The sequence below is a fragment of the Daphnia pulex genome, chromosome 3, assembly GCF_021134715.1.
Source record: "Daphnia pulex isolate KAP4 chromosome 3, ASM2113471v1".
Lineage (NCBI taxonomy): Eukaryota > Metazoa > Arthropoda > Branchiopoda > Diplostraca > Daphniidae > Daphnia > Daphnia pulex.
The window spans coordinates 7,213,074-7,227,696 of record NC_060019.1 but is presented as its reverse complement, the minus strand read 5'-3'; the positions used below and the strand labels follow the sequence as shown (position 1 = coordinate 7,227,696).

Genomic DNA, 14,623 nt, shown 5'->3' with positions numbered 1-14,623 from the left:
CCGCCATCATTTTTTTCCATAATGATTTTTGGTTCTCCCTTCCTAAAGTTTTCGATTTTTTTAAAATAAAGAAATGGAAAAATACACCCAAAACTTGTAACACGTAAAACCGTAGTATAGTCACACAATAGGCGTAATTTCCATGAACGTAAAAAAAAAGAAACAAAGAAAGGTAAGATAGTTACGACAAAGAATTTTAGTCCGTCCATTAAAAATTTTCACTTAGTCACTTTCAAGTTTCTACTCAAGACGGGCGTGTTCCAGAAGTCGTTTCTTTCGATTTCAGTGATTACAGCTGTGACCGTGTGAAATTGAATGTAACGTACGTATTATGACGGAAGTGTTTCAAGAATGGAATGTGAATTAATCAAAATTCATTGTGCAACGTCTGTGATTTAGCACAACATTCCCATTAAAGGAGTTCGCCAAATTGTCTGCAAGTCTTCATTCGCCTTCGCAGTGTGAATCACGGATAAGTACTTCTTCATTTATTATTAACTTGTATTACGTTGTTTAATGTGTTTCTCGTTTGAGGAAGGTTCAATTTAGAGCGCGTATTTAAAGTATCTATTCAAATAAGTGTAATCTTTACATTTAAAAATTAAGTTGCTGGTTATCATGGTTAAATCAGGGAAAATTATTTTTTGAATGATATCTGTTTGCTAATACCATCGATGTCCGTTCCTATTTAACGATATAGCAATTTGAAATAACCACAGTCGTCTTTAAAATATATCAAATTATCAACACACGGAAATCGTTAACCGCATTCATCCCATTGTTTGTGCATTTGACAGAATGTTTATTGGTAGCTATACTACAAAATTTGTTGTCAACCCAAAACCCTAGCAATAATTTCACGATAATTAAGCATCCACTCTGAGGATTTTGATTAATGATTGCAGTTTATTTGTTGAATATACGGTTGAATATATTCAAGAATACTAAAATTCAGGGTTTTGATGCAAAGTCCTCCACATATTAACCGGATGCAGGTGTTCAACTCGTCCGTCTTGTCCGATTTTCCTGTTGATTTCGTCCGCTCGTGCGCGCTCGTGCACCGGAAGGACGGCGACAATCGGCGCGGCGTTGTTTGCTGATGCTGCTGGTTCGGATTGTTATTATATCTGAGAAATAACTGACACTGTTAAAAATGGTTCCCGATTTCTGGGGGTTCGCCTTGCAAAAAAGAGGTAACTAACCCCTAAAATTGGTATCCATTTCCTTTCTGTCGGTTTAACCGGGTTTAACCCCCCAAAAGTATAAATTATCCACCTCTTTCCATCACTTGCACTCTTAAAACAGTAAAACTTTGGCAGAAACTTAATATCCCACCAAATCCCTATCACTTAAAAAAACCGCGAAAAACGGCTACATTTTTTCGGGGGTCTGACGTACCAAAAAATGGGTAACCTGCCAACAAGTGGAGTCTATGAATATCTAAATTTGCGGTTTTATAGTTTTATCATCACTTAAAAGGTTGTAACCATCTTCTCTTACTAGTTGCTCACTTACCCCCCCCCCCCCCCCACAAAACTTGTAACCTTACAAAAAAAACTGAACCGTCTAACTTACAAAACTAGAATCATCCACCTGTATATAGGGCTGCCTGGACTGGCGTTTAATTAATAAGATTGAATTCAATTCGAATGCTTTTGGATGACTTTCCAAATATTTCGTTCAACTCGAATTATAGCAGATTTCAAAATTAAATTCAAACTGCGATTTTAGAGTCGAGTTTATTCGAGTGAGAGTCCTATATACATCCATCAGTCAGCAAACGAAATCTTTTTTTTTTAATGATATTTATATAGGTTTCTTATGGCTATGATTTCCCCCCAGAAATCATATAGTCATATTCTGAAACAAATTCGCAATACAAATCAATTGTCGTAAAAATCTTTCCCTCGCTTTCCCTTATAATATCTATTAAAATTTTCCAATAACTGATTTCATGGAAAACGTATAACAAATTTTTTGAAAACGTATACAAAAATGTTAAGTACAAAATAAGTTCCGAAATGTCTATAATGAATTACTTGCGAATATTAGATACGATTGGTATAGTGGTTAGAGACTCGATCTACGACGCGAGAGGACTAAGGTTTGAATCCTAGTCTGGCCAACTTTTATTTATAAAAGTCGATCTACAAATCGATGTTATATTTTAACCCCCAAAAAAGTGTTGTGAAAAAGCTACCCGATTTTAGGGGGCTATAACCACATATCCTGTAAAAACAGTTTCTGGGGGCTATGGCTACCAGAAATCGGGAAACTTTTTTAACAGTGGAATTGACTCTGATAAGAGAAATTTCTTAGGTTCATTTTTGGCACCATATATAGGGGAGTCAGCACGCTTACGTCACCAATGAATAAGAAAAGAATATTTAAGATTTCTGAACTCTAATCAAAATGTATTGGCCAGCAATGAATAGTTTTGATGATGTCAAACATGTCAACTATATTATTCCAATTCCTTTTTAATTTGTTGTTGAGGGAATCAATTACAGAATACATCGTCGTGTCCAGTTTTGTCCGAGCATGATTTTCGTCGTTTTCAAAACAGCGGTTCCACACATGCGTTGTATAGTTGAGCTGCTTATCGTCACCAATCGATACGATGGTGAATGTAACCACAAGTCCATTTTGGTGCCCAGTCATGGCCAGTATCCTTTCCGTTGGGAGCGTTATACATGAAACATCAGCCATCTTCTCCATAAGTGAAGTGAGTGCATTCAGAGTTGTTGAGGCAGAATCCTCCACATTGCTCGCTGATACTGGGTTTGTGGAGTCCGATGTAATCGCCAACATAACGGCAATTGTTGTCCCTGCGACTTATTCCGTTGTCGCCCACCTTCCAGTGACGAGCGGACACGGTCGTCATCGCCATGGCCGAAATGAGGAGGAAAATCGACAAAACAAGAGACAAGACCTTCATCCTGTTAATAATCACAATCAATTAAATCGTTAAATATAAATAAACGAAACTTTTATTGCATCGTTAGAGCTTTTATTGTCTGATTACTTACCTTTTATGTTGCAGACAAGATTCACAAATAATTAAAAGTGTTGAGATGTTTCTTATTGGTTGAACATTCGGATGGAAATGATTCCATTTTTACACGGTGCATGCAAAGTAGATTGAAGTGACAACGATATTTCTTTTCGTTTCCGCGCACGTGAATTTCACGTTCTGGAGCTATGGGCTGATATATTTTATGCGTCAATATTCAAGATATAAGAGAAGAGAATAAGGAGATTGTATCGCGTCCATTTCCAGGTTATTCCAGCAGGGTTTTCTCCGCAGTGGGGCCGGGTTTTTCACAAAATTGGCATGACCAGATTGTATTTGTGTCCATGGTTACAGCCAACTAGCTTTTATTCATTACCAGTTTCAACCAGTTTTTGCCATGAATCTCTTAAGGAGAAACACATCTATATTAGAAAATCAAAGACCTTTCTTTGCCTCAAGGCATATCAGCAGGATTACTAGTTTTTGCGGGGAAATCCAGGCTTCGGCAACAGGAAGAACCCAGCGAAAGGCACTGCTGAAGCCCAAGTTTTTGCGCGCCCGTTTGCAGCGCTGCTTGGCACAGTTTACGGCACTTTTGTTACTGACTAACTAGGAAGAGGGGGAGCCATGCTGCTGTAGAGCCAGTGGGGAGGTGGTTTTGGATCTAGTATAAAAAGGGCTCGAAAATCAGCCAATGTTATCACAACTTTTTGAACAGCTGAACTCGTTTAGCCTTCCTTACAGCAAAAAATGGCCAAATCGGTAATAATAATTTATCTCAAATCCAAAGTTATTCTATTGCAATGTTTGTTTATTTGTTTTATATTGCTGCATATGCACCTTTTTAGCTTCTGATGATTTTGATGGTGTCTTTGGTGCTGCTGGCAATTGTCAGCGAGTTCGGTGGGCTCGTGAATGGACAGTGCGATTCATCCCAAGGCAACTGTTGTCGTTGGCGTTGCGATGGCGGAGGCTGTGGTTGCAGACCTTTCTTTTCTCTTAACTGCGGTGCACCAGACAGCTGTGGTGCATAATAACCCTAACCGAAATAGTAGTTCATCACTTGTTTTACATGCAACCGAACTGGACCGAATTTGTTATCCGACCAAGATTATCCGAAACAATTACAGAATTTGAATAACGGGGAAAAAAATAAGAAAATCCAAGTCTTTCCTATCTAAATCTTCTGGTTTCAATTAACCCGAGCAATATTTGTATAATTGTGGATGTATTCAAATAATCCGCTTGAATATATATTCAACCTTCCAACTCTGATAATACACATCATACAAATGCTCAGCAGCTCTGACTTTGTAATCTTTTTTTACATAGATCTCTAAATTTTTGTGGACACTTTAAAATCGTTTGGAGTACCCAAACATTATGTGCAAATTCCGAAAAAGTCCGCAATATCGGCGATGATGCCTCCCCAAAAAAGAATAACCCTACCTATTTATCATAGCAAAGAGCATTTGCCGTGTACAAAAAAACATATAGCTCAACACATGGCAATTTTTTTCAAGTGTTGTTAAGTTGTAAAGCGCTAGTTATAACTTTCCTGTCTTCAAAAATTAAAATTCCAAAATGAATTTGGGTTGATTGGCGCAGCAAACGCCAGTTGAATATGTAATCCAAATTCAACACGATAACGAGCGATTAATTAAATTCAGAAGGTCATATAGATATCAGGTGCAATAGCCTACGTTTTTTTTTATTGAATCAGTGATATGTGCTCGTGCATTGATACAATTTATGTATAAAAAAGGGAACGCAACTCGCAACTCCAACGGATTGTTGAGAGTTGTTGAGAGAAAAATCGAGAACCCAACCGAAGGAAAAGTCAACACGACCCTCATCTTTTCCTATGCGATTCTCAAAAAGAGATTTGGAGGAAGATTTACCTTTATGAACCCGATGAGTCAAGACATGCCAGCTGCTTTTTAGATACGTGAATTTTTTACTATGAGAACAGCTAAATTTGAATTTGCTACTCAATTTTTCGGGTTTGTAATTTGTATCGCAGGTTGCAGTATGTTTTACGGATTACCCGCCATCATTTTTTTCCATAATGATTTTTGGTTCTCCCTTCCTAAAGTTTTCGATTTTTTTAAAATAAAGAAATGGAAAAATACACCCAAAACTTGTAACACGTAAAACCGTAGTATAGTCACACAATAGGCGTAATTTCCATGAACGTAAAAAAAAAGAAACAAAGAAAGGTAAGATAGTTACGACAAAGAATTTTAGTCCGTCCATTAAAAATTTTCACTTAGTCACTTTCAAGTTTCTACTCAAGACGGGCGTGTTCCAGAAGTAGTTTCTTTCGATTTCAGTGATTACAGCTGTGACCGTGTGAAATTGAATGTAACGTACGTATTATGACGGAACTGTTTCAAGAATGGAATGTGAATTAATCAAAATTCATTGTGCAACGTCTGTGATTTAGCACAACATTCCCATTAAAGGAGTTCGCCAAATTGTCTGCAAGTCTTCATTCGCCTTCGCAGTGTGAATCACGGATAAGTACTTCTTCATTTATTATTAACTTGTATTACGTTGTTTAATGTGTTTCTCGTTTGAGGAAGGTTCAATTTAGAGCGCGTATTTAAAGTATCTATTCAAATAAGTGTAATCTTTACATTTAAAAATTAAGTTGCTGGTTATCATGGTTAAATCAGGGAAAATTATTTTTTGAATGATATCTGTTTGCTAATACCATCGATGTCCGTTCCTATTTAACGATATAGCAATTTGAAATAACCACAGTCGTCTTTAAAATATATCAAATTATCAACACACGGAAATCGTTAACCGCATTCATCCCATTGTTTGTGCATTTGACAGAATGTTTATTGGTAGCTATACTACAAAATTTGTTGTCAACCCAAAACCAGTCTTGCCGTTCGCTCAAACTTTTTGAGCTGTGCGCCGCACCTCCCAAACTAGTTTAAGCTGTGCGCCCGCACCCCTCAAACTAGTTTGGGAGGTGCGGCGCACAAGGTTTTACGCTCATTGAACCGCTCATTTCGCCATGACATCTAGCGGTAAAAATTACACCTCTTGGTGAAATGACAGAATAGTGTCTTTGTATATAATAAGAGATCAGGTGGAAATCAATATGATTCAAATCAGTTTTTTACGCTGATTCTCATAGTCTTTTTAATTTATTTTTAAAATTATTATTTCCCCAAGTAATCTCTCTTCATAGTTGAAATAAACTCCCCCCCCCCCACTTTATAACGCACCCCCCTCCATTTTTGGTGGAAGAAGTGACCTTCATCCAAATCCCCCTTTTCGTGTTCCCCCATTAGACCCTTAGGGCAAAAGAGGGTTGAAGGCAGCACGGTGAGAGAGGGGGAGAGGCAATCAGAGGCATGGTCGCGCTGATTGGCTGATATCGTTTGAGCGGATGTTGAGCGTTCACAGCTCAAACTTTTTTGTGCGGCGCACCTCCCAAGCTCAAACTTAGTTGAGCTGTGCGCCGCTCAAAAGTTTGAGCTTGGGAGGTGCGCCGCACAAACTTTGAGCCGCTCGTTGCAAGACTGCCCAAAACCCTAGCAATAATTTCACGATAATTAAGCATCCACTCTGAGGATTTTGATTAATGATTGCAGTTTATTTGTTGAATATACGGTTGAATATATTCAAGAATACTAAAATTCAGGGTTTTGATGCAAAGTCCTCCACATATTAACCGGATGCAGGTGTTCAACTCGTCCGTCTTGTCCGATTTTCCTGTTGATTTCGTCCGCTCGTGCGCGCTCGTGCACCGGAAGGACGGCGACAATCGGCGCGGCGTTGTTTGCTGATGCTACTGGTTCGGATTGTTATTATATCTGAGAAATAACTGACACTGTTAAAAATGGTTCCCGATTTCTGGGGGTTCGCCTTGCAAAAAAGAGGTAACTAACCCCTAAAATTGGTATCCATTTCCTTTCTGTCGGTTTAACCGGGTTTAACCCCCCAAAAGTATAAATTATCCACCTCTTTCCATCACTTGCACTCTTAAAACAGTAAAACTTTGGCAGAAACTTAATATCCCACCAAATCCCTATCACTTAAAAAAACCGCGAAAAACGGCTACATTTTTTCGGGGGTCTGACGTACCAAAAAATGGGTAACCTGCCAACAAGTGGAGTCTATGAATATCTAAATTTGCGGTTTTTTAGTTTTATCATCACTTAAAAGGTTGTAACCATCTTCTCTTACTAGTTGCTCACTTACCCCCCCACAAAACTTGTAACCTTACAAAAAAAACTGAACCGTCTAACTTACAAAACTAGAATCATCCACCTGTATATAGGGCTGCCTGGACTGGCGTTTAATTAATAAGATTGAATTCAATTCGAATGCTTTTGGATGACTTTCCAAATATTTCGTTCAACTCGAATTATAGCAGATTTCAAAATTAAATTCAAACTGCGATCTTAGAGTCGAGTTTATTCGAGTGAGAGTCCTATATACATCCATCAGTCAGCAAACGAAATCTTTTTTTTTTAAATGATATATATATAGGTTTCTTATGGCTATGATTTCCCCCCAGAAATCATATAGTCATATTCTGAAACAAATTCGCAATACAAATCAATTGTCGTAAAAATCTTTCCCTCGCTTTCCCTTATAATATCTATTAAAATTTTCCAATAACTGATTTCATGGAAAACGTATAAAAAATTTTTTGAAAACGTATACAAAAATGTTAAGTACAAAATAAGTTCCGAAATGTCTATAATGAATTACTTGCGAATATTAGATACGATTGGTATAGTGGTTAGAGACTCGAGCTGCGACGCGAGAGGACTAAGGTTTGAATCCTAGTCTGGCCAACTTTTATTTATAAAAGTCGATCTACAAATTGATGTTATATTTTAACCCCAAAAAAAGTGTTGTGAAAAAGCTACCCGATTTTAGGGGGCTATAACCACATATCCTGTAAAAACAGTTTCTGGGGGCTATGGCTACCAGAAATCGGGAAACTTTTTTAACAGTGGAATTGACTCTGATAAGAGAAATTTCTTAGGTTCATTTTTGGCACCATATATAGGGGAGTCAGCACGCTTACGTCACCAATGAATAAGAAAAGAATATTTAAGATTTCTTAACTCTAATCAAAATGTATTGGCCAGCAATGAATAGTTTTGATGATGTCAAACATGTCAACTATATTATTCCAATTCCTTTTTAATTTGTTGTTGAGGGAATCAATTACAGAATACATCGTCGTGTCCAGTTTTGTCCGAGCATGATTTTCGTCGTTTTCAAAACAGCGGTTCCACACATGCGTTGTATAGTTGAGCTGCTTATCGTCACCAATTGATACGAGGGTGAATGTAACCACAAGTCCATTTTGGTGCCCAGTCATGGCCAGTATCCTTTCCGTTGGGAGCGTTATACATGAAACATCAGCCATCTTCTCCATAAGTGAAGTGAGTGCATTCAGAGTTGTTGAGGCAGAATCCTCCACATTGCTCGCTGATACTGGGTTTGTGGAGTCCGATGTAATCGCCAACATAACGGCAATTGTTGTCCCTGCGACTTATTCCGTTGTCGCCCACCTTCCAGTGACGAGCGGACACGGTCGTCATCGCCATGGCCGAAATGAGGAGGAAAATCGACAAAACAAGAGACAAGACCTTCATCCTGTTAATAATCACAATCAATTAAATCGTTAAATATAAATAAACGAAACTTTTATTGCATCGTTAGAGCTTTTATTGTCTGATTACTTACCTTTTATGTTGCAGACAAGATTCACAAATAATTAAAAGTGTTGAGATGTTTCTTATTGGTTGAACATTCGGATGGAAATGATTCCATTTTTACACGGTGCATGCAAAGTAGATTGAAGTGACAACGATATTTCTTTTCGTTTCCGCGCACGTGAATTTCACGTTCTGGAGCTATGGGCTGATATATTTTATGCGTCAATATTCAAGATATAAGAGAAGAGAATAAGGAGATTGTATCGCGTCCATTTCCAGGTTATTCCAGCAGGGTTTTCTCCGCAGTGGGGCCGGGTTTTTCACAAAATTGGCATGACCAGATTGTATTTGTGTCCATGGTTACAGCCAACTAGCTTTTATTCATTACCAGTTTCAACCAGTTTTTGCCATGAATCTCTTAAGGAGAAACACATCTATATTAGAAAATCAAAGACCTTTCTTTGCCTCAAGGCATATCAGCAGGATTACTAGTTTTTGCGGGGAAATCCAGGCTTCGGCAACAGGAAGAACCCAGCGAAAGGCACTGCTGAAGCCCAAGTTTTTGCGCGCCCGTTTGCAGCGCTGCTTGGCACAGTTTACGGCACTTTTGTTACTGACTAACTAGGAAGAGGGGGAGCCATGCTGCTGTAGAGCCAGTGGGGAGGTGGTTTTGGATCTAGTATAAAAAGGGCTCGAAAATCAGCCAATATTATCACAACTTTTTGAACAGCTGAACTCGTTTAGCCTTCCTTACAGCAAAAAATGGCCAAATCGGTAATAATAATTTATCTCAAATCCAAAGTTATTCTATTGCAATGTTTGTTTATTTGTTTTATATTGCTGCATATGCACCTTTTTAGCTTCTGATGATTTTGATGGTGTCTTTGGTGCTGCTGGCAATTGTCAACGAGTTCGGTGGACTCGTCGAGGGATGTAACTGCTGTGAAAATGGCGATTTATCCCAAGGCAACTGTTGTCGTTGGCGTTGCGATGGTGGAGGATGTGGCTGCAGACCTTTCTTTGCTCTTCACTGCGGTGCACCCGACAGGTGTGGTGCAGAATCACCCTAACCGAAATAGTAGTTCATCACTTGTTTTTCATGCAACCGAACTGGACCGAATCCAAGTCTGTCCTATCAAAATCTTCTGGTTTCAATTAACCCGAGCAATATTTGTATAATTGTGGATATATTCAACCTTCCAACTCTGATAATACACATCATACAAATGCACAGCAGCTCTGACTTTGTAATCATTTTTACAGATCTAGATTGTTGTGGACACTTTAAATATCGTTTGGAGAACCCAAATAGGAACAACAACATAGCTCAACACATTGCAAATTTTGAAAGTGTTAAGCACTATAACTTTCCTGTTTTCAAAAATTAAAATTCCAAAATGAATTTTGGGTTGACTGGCGCAGCAAACGCCAGTTGAATATGTAATCCAAATTCAACACTATAACGAGCGATTAATTAAATTCAGAAGGCCATATAGATATCACGTGCAATAGCCTACGTTTTTCTTGATTGATTCAGTGATATGTGCTCGTGCTGTCAATGTATAGTAGGCAACGAAATGTTGTGGTCCCAGGTCAGATCCCAAACACCTTCCCTTTTATTACCTCGGCAACGGCAACGGCACCATCCAGCACGCAGTGAAAACCCTGCGGAATGACCTGGAAAAACTCTATAGACGCGACTATACTACCCCATTCGTCTTCGTGCCAAGACGCATAAATTATCAGCCAATTAGAGCCGAAAGGTGAAAATCACGTGCGCGGAAAAGAAAAGAAACTCGTCCATCAGTCTCCTTGCGCCGTATAAAAATGGAATCATTTCCATCCGAATGTTCATCCAAGAAACATCTCAGCACTTTGAAACTACTTGCCAATCATCTTCTGTCTTTAAATCTACAACATTAAATGTAAGTCCTATATAAAAACAAGTTAAAATGACTGTAAATAAATGTTATAATTGTTATTATTCAGGCGAAAACATCGGTTACATGCCCAGTACCGGTGAGAAATCTGGAGGAATTTGCTACGCCAATTTTCAATGCACTCATTTCGCTCATGGAAATGGATACTGTTTCATGTTTAGCGATTTCAGAGGATTGTTTTCCAAGCATGAAGCAGGGTGGACTTGTGGTTACATTCCCAGTCGTCTCAATTTAGTCGGATAAGCAGTTGAACTATACAAAGGAAATATAGAACCGCGGCTTTGAAAACGCCAAAAATCATGTTCGGAAAATATGGACACAAAAATGTATTATGCTATTGATTCCCTCAACAATAACAAAAAAAGGAATTGGGATTTTATAGTTTTCATCTAGTTGTCATGTTTGACAGCATCAAAACTATTTATTGCTGGCCAATACATTTGATCCATAGTTCAGCAATATTAAATGTTCTTTTCTTATTAATTGGTGACGTGCTGATATCAAAACGCAGCTGGTGTCAAAAGTGTATCTAAGAAATTTCTCTTATCAGAGTCAATTAAGTTATTTCTGAGATGATAACAATCCGAACCTCAGCAGCCAACCGCACCAGTTTGTCGTCGTCCTTCCGCGCGGTGCACGAGCGGACGAAATCAACGGGAAAATCGGACAAGACGGTCGAGATATATATACCTACAATCCTTTCATATAATAGCCTAAAATCCTGGACATATAAAGTTTAGTAACGTCATTGTATAGATTAGGGTTGGACGTCGGTCACATTCTCATAAAGGAAATTCTTAAAGGACATCGGATGGACAAACTAGCCCTTGCCCCCAATATCTTCGGGGAAATGATGAGCAATTGCTGGAAAACGTATCCAAAGGAGAGACCCACTTTCAGTCAATTGTGTAACAGAACGCTGGGTCGACTCCCGTTTTTCTGTTACTTTCCCTTTCTACAAGACAATCTCTAACGTCGACTACTAGATGTCGCTTCCGCTATACTCCATCTCATACCAGAGGAGGCTGCTACCATTTGAATCTTCCGCCAACTTACCCTTTCTCTGCCGCCAACTTGCCCCATCCCTTTCCCTTGTTACTTTCCCTTTCTACAAGACAATCTCTAACGTCGACTACTAGATGTCGCTTCCGCTATACTCCATCTCATACCAGAGGAGGCTGCTACCATTTGAATCTTCCGCCAACTCGCCCCATCTCTGCCACCAACTTGCCCCATCTACCGCCAACTCGCCCCATCTCTGCCGCCAACTCGCCCCATCCCTTTCCCTTTTTACTATCCCCTTTTCCTTTTCGCTATATTAACTTTAGGCGTACTTTTATCTTTTATGACACTATATAAATATATTTTCCTTTTTCCTTCAACGCTTTTCAATAAAAAACTCCCTTTTCGTCCGTCGCCGCTCTGACCATGTCTTAACGTGTCTGGTCACGTTTCCCTATACTATCCTCTCTAGGCCTAAACATGTCTGCTCCCTATACTTCCTCTCTAGGCCTATGCTAACCGTGCAGCCAGAATTAGTATAAAAACTGTATGTAAATGTTATTCTGTACTGCATTCTCCCACGGCATTCACACTACCATTGTGTTTCAGTCGCACTCTCCTTTTGGTATTGTATTAGTTATATTTTCCCTTGTGCTCAGTACCTGTTATTTAAGCTAAGTGCCATTTCCAACTGTACCTCGAAACTTGCCGTTTTTCGACAAGCCTAACCGCTCAGCCCGCTACCAAATTTTCTCCATACAAGTAGTATTGTCTCACTTATTTATCGTCTCACTATTTAATATTATTAGTTCACCTTATTGTATGATCTGTCCGTTATCAATACATTGTTTAGCCTTAATTATTCCCGTTGGTCTTAGACACTTTACTTTGACATTGTGAGTAAAGTCGCCTCATAGTATTTAAGTTCTTCGTATCGGTGACACAATGATTCCGCTGTGTCGACCTTTACAATTGGATGAAATCATCTGCGGCCAAATGGATTCGTCAGTCACCGCTGACTTTTTGAACATGAACGCGCTATACGAAAAAATGAACGAAGAAAGAGAGAACGCAACCCAAAAGGATCATTTTGGACTGGCGAAGTTGTTGAGAGAAAAATCGCAGAGTTCAATCGAAGGAAAAGTCATCACGATCCTCATCTTTTCCTATGCGATTCCCAAAAAGAGATTTCGAGGAAGATTTACCTTTATAAACATGATGAGTTAAGACATGTTATTGATTTGGCAATTTTGTTGATTAATGGAATTCTCGATTTCCATTTATCTAAATGATTTGTATTACCATGTTTTTCTCTTTAATTCATTGAAAAAATTTGCCAAGCGCACAGTGTGCGACAGTGTGCACCAGGAATTGATGAATCGACAGCAATCAGCAACAGGTATGACGTACATTTTTCATTATTCACTAGTCATTGGATGTCCCCATCATTGTCGAGTGTGTAGCCCTTTGCTTTTGGATCCGTGAATTTTTACTACGAGATCTGTATGTAAATTTAAATTTGCTAGCGAACCCGTATTTTTTGGGTTTTTATGGCAGGTTGAAGTATTGTTTACGGATTACTCGCCATTCTTTTTCTCCGCGATGATTTTTGGTTGTCCCTTCCTAACATTTTCGTTTTTTTAAATAAATGGAAAAATACGCCCCAAAACTTGCAACACGTAAACCGTAGAATAGTCACACAATAAACGTACCTTTCCCCCGGAACGTAAAACAAACAACAAAGAAAGAAAGAAAGGAGGAGTAAAGTATATCGATCCTGCTTTCAAAAAAATCGCCAACATAACGGCGGCAATTCATGTTCCAGCGACTTAAACCGTCGTCACCTTCCATCCAAGTGCTGGACAAAGTATAATCCACGTAACGGCCGAAATGAGGAGAAAAATCGACAAAAACAGACGATGAGACCTTCATCTTGTAATCACAATCAAATCGCGTTATTATTTATAGAATAGTACCCTATATTATATAACTGCAAATCACTTTAATTATTTATATGCTGTATTATATTAAAAGGTACTGCATTAATCCCGCGGTAAATAAACGAACTGCGTGGCGACAACCGGTGCGGCCGGTTGTCTGCTGCTGGTTCTAATTTTATTACTGTCTCAGAAATAACTTAATATCATCAAACACCAGCTGTTTGATGTAGAGGAATCACTTTTACGTCATCAATGAATAAGAAAAAAATATTTAATATGGCAGAACTCTAATCAAAATGTATTTTCCGACGGATATAAATTATTCCAATTTCTTTTCTTTTTTTGTTGTTGTCGGTTGTTGTTAAGGGAATCATTTGCATATTACATTATTTTGTCCATTTATTTTCCGAACGTGATTTTTGGCGTTTACAAAGCTGACGTTTTGCATGATGCGCTATAAATAGATCAGCTGGGATCAGCTGCTTATCGGCGTATTGGTTACATTTACGATACGATCGATAATGTAACCGCAAATCCATTCTAGTGCCTGCTGGGAGTAGACATTAGGGATTCCGTTGGGATGGTAATACATGTAACATTTTCCATCTCCATCAGATAATCCATTGTCTTCTCCATAAGAGAAGTAAATGCATGCAGAATTAGCGATGCAAAATTCTGAGCAATGCTCAACATCAGTAGTGTATATCATATAATCGCAATCGTTAATAAGATGATAACAATTGTTGTCCCAGCGACTCAATCCGTTGTCGCCCACCTTCCAGTCAACAGTGGACACGGTCGTCATCGACTGATGGAAAATAGTTTCTTTTCGTTTCCGCGCACGGGAATTTCACGTTCTGGAGCTAATTGGCTGATAATGTATGCGTCGTGACCCAAAGAGGTAGTAGTCGCGGCTAGGTTTTTCCCAGGTCATTCCGAAGGGTTTTACCCGCTGCGTGCTGGTGACGCTGGGATTTTTTTGTTTGACAAAAAAAAAGACGAGACCTTCTCACAATCAATAAAATC

General features: G+C 38.8%; 5 long non-coding RNA genes across 5 annotated transcripts; 3 read left to right on the top strand and 2 right to left on the bottom strand.

Moving 5' to 3' along the window:
* Positions 1-2,393: 2,393 nt before the first annotated feature.
* On the bottom strand, positions 2,394-3,168 carry LOC124190410. The gene is made up of 2 exons (XR_006872966.1): positions 3,030-3,168; positions 2,394-2,939 (listed from the first exon to the last, which is right to left on the bottom strand). It is a non-coding gene; the product is annotated as an uncharacterized LOC124190410 (long non-coding RNA).
* Positions 3,169-3,523: 355 nt separating this feature from the next.
* On the top strand, positions 3,524-4,315 carry LOC124190406. Its single transcript, XR_006872962.1, has 2 exons — positions 3,524-3,775; positions 3,862-4,315. It is a non-coding gene; the product is annotated as an uncharacterized LOC124190406 (long non-coding RNA).
* A 3,884-nt stretch (positions 4,316-8,199) lies between these two features.
* On the bottom strand, positions 8,200-8,882 carry LOC124190413. Its single transcript, XR_006872969.1, has 2 exons — positions 8,744-8,882; positions 8,200-8,653 (listed from the first exon to the last, which is right to left on the bottom strand). It is a non-coding gene; the product is annotated as an uncharacterized LOC124190413 (long non-coding RNA).
* A 355-nt stretch (positions 8,883-9,237) lies between these two features.
* On the top strand, positions 9,238-9,946 carry LOC124190401. Its single transcript, XR_006872958.1, has 2 exons — positions 9,238-9,489; positions 9,576-9,946. It is a non-coding gene; the product is annotated as an uncharacterized LOC124190401 (long non-coding RNA).
* A 408-nt stretch (positions 9,947-10,354) lies between these two features.
* LOC124190407 lies at positions 10,355-11,110 on the top strand. The gene is made up of 2 exons (XR_006872963.1): positions 10,355-10,640; positions 10,705-11,110. It is a non-coding gene; the product is annotated as an uncharacterized LOC124190407 (long non-coding RNA).
* Positions 11,111-14,623: the final 3,513 nt, after the last annotated feature.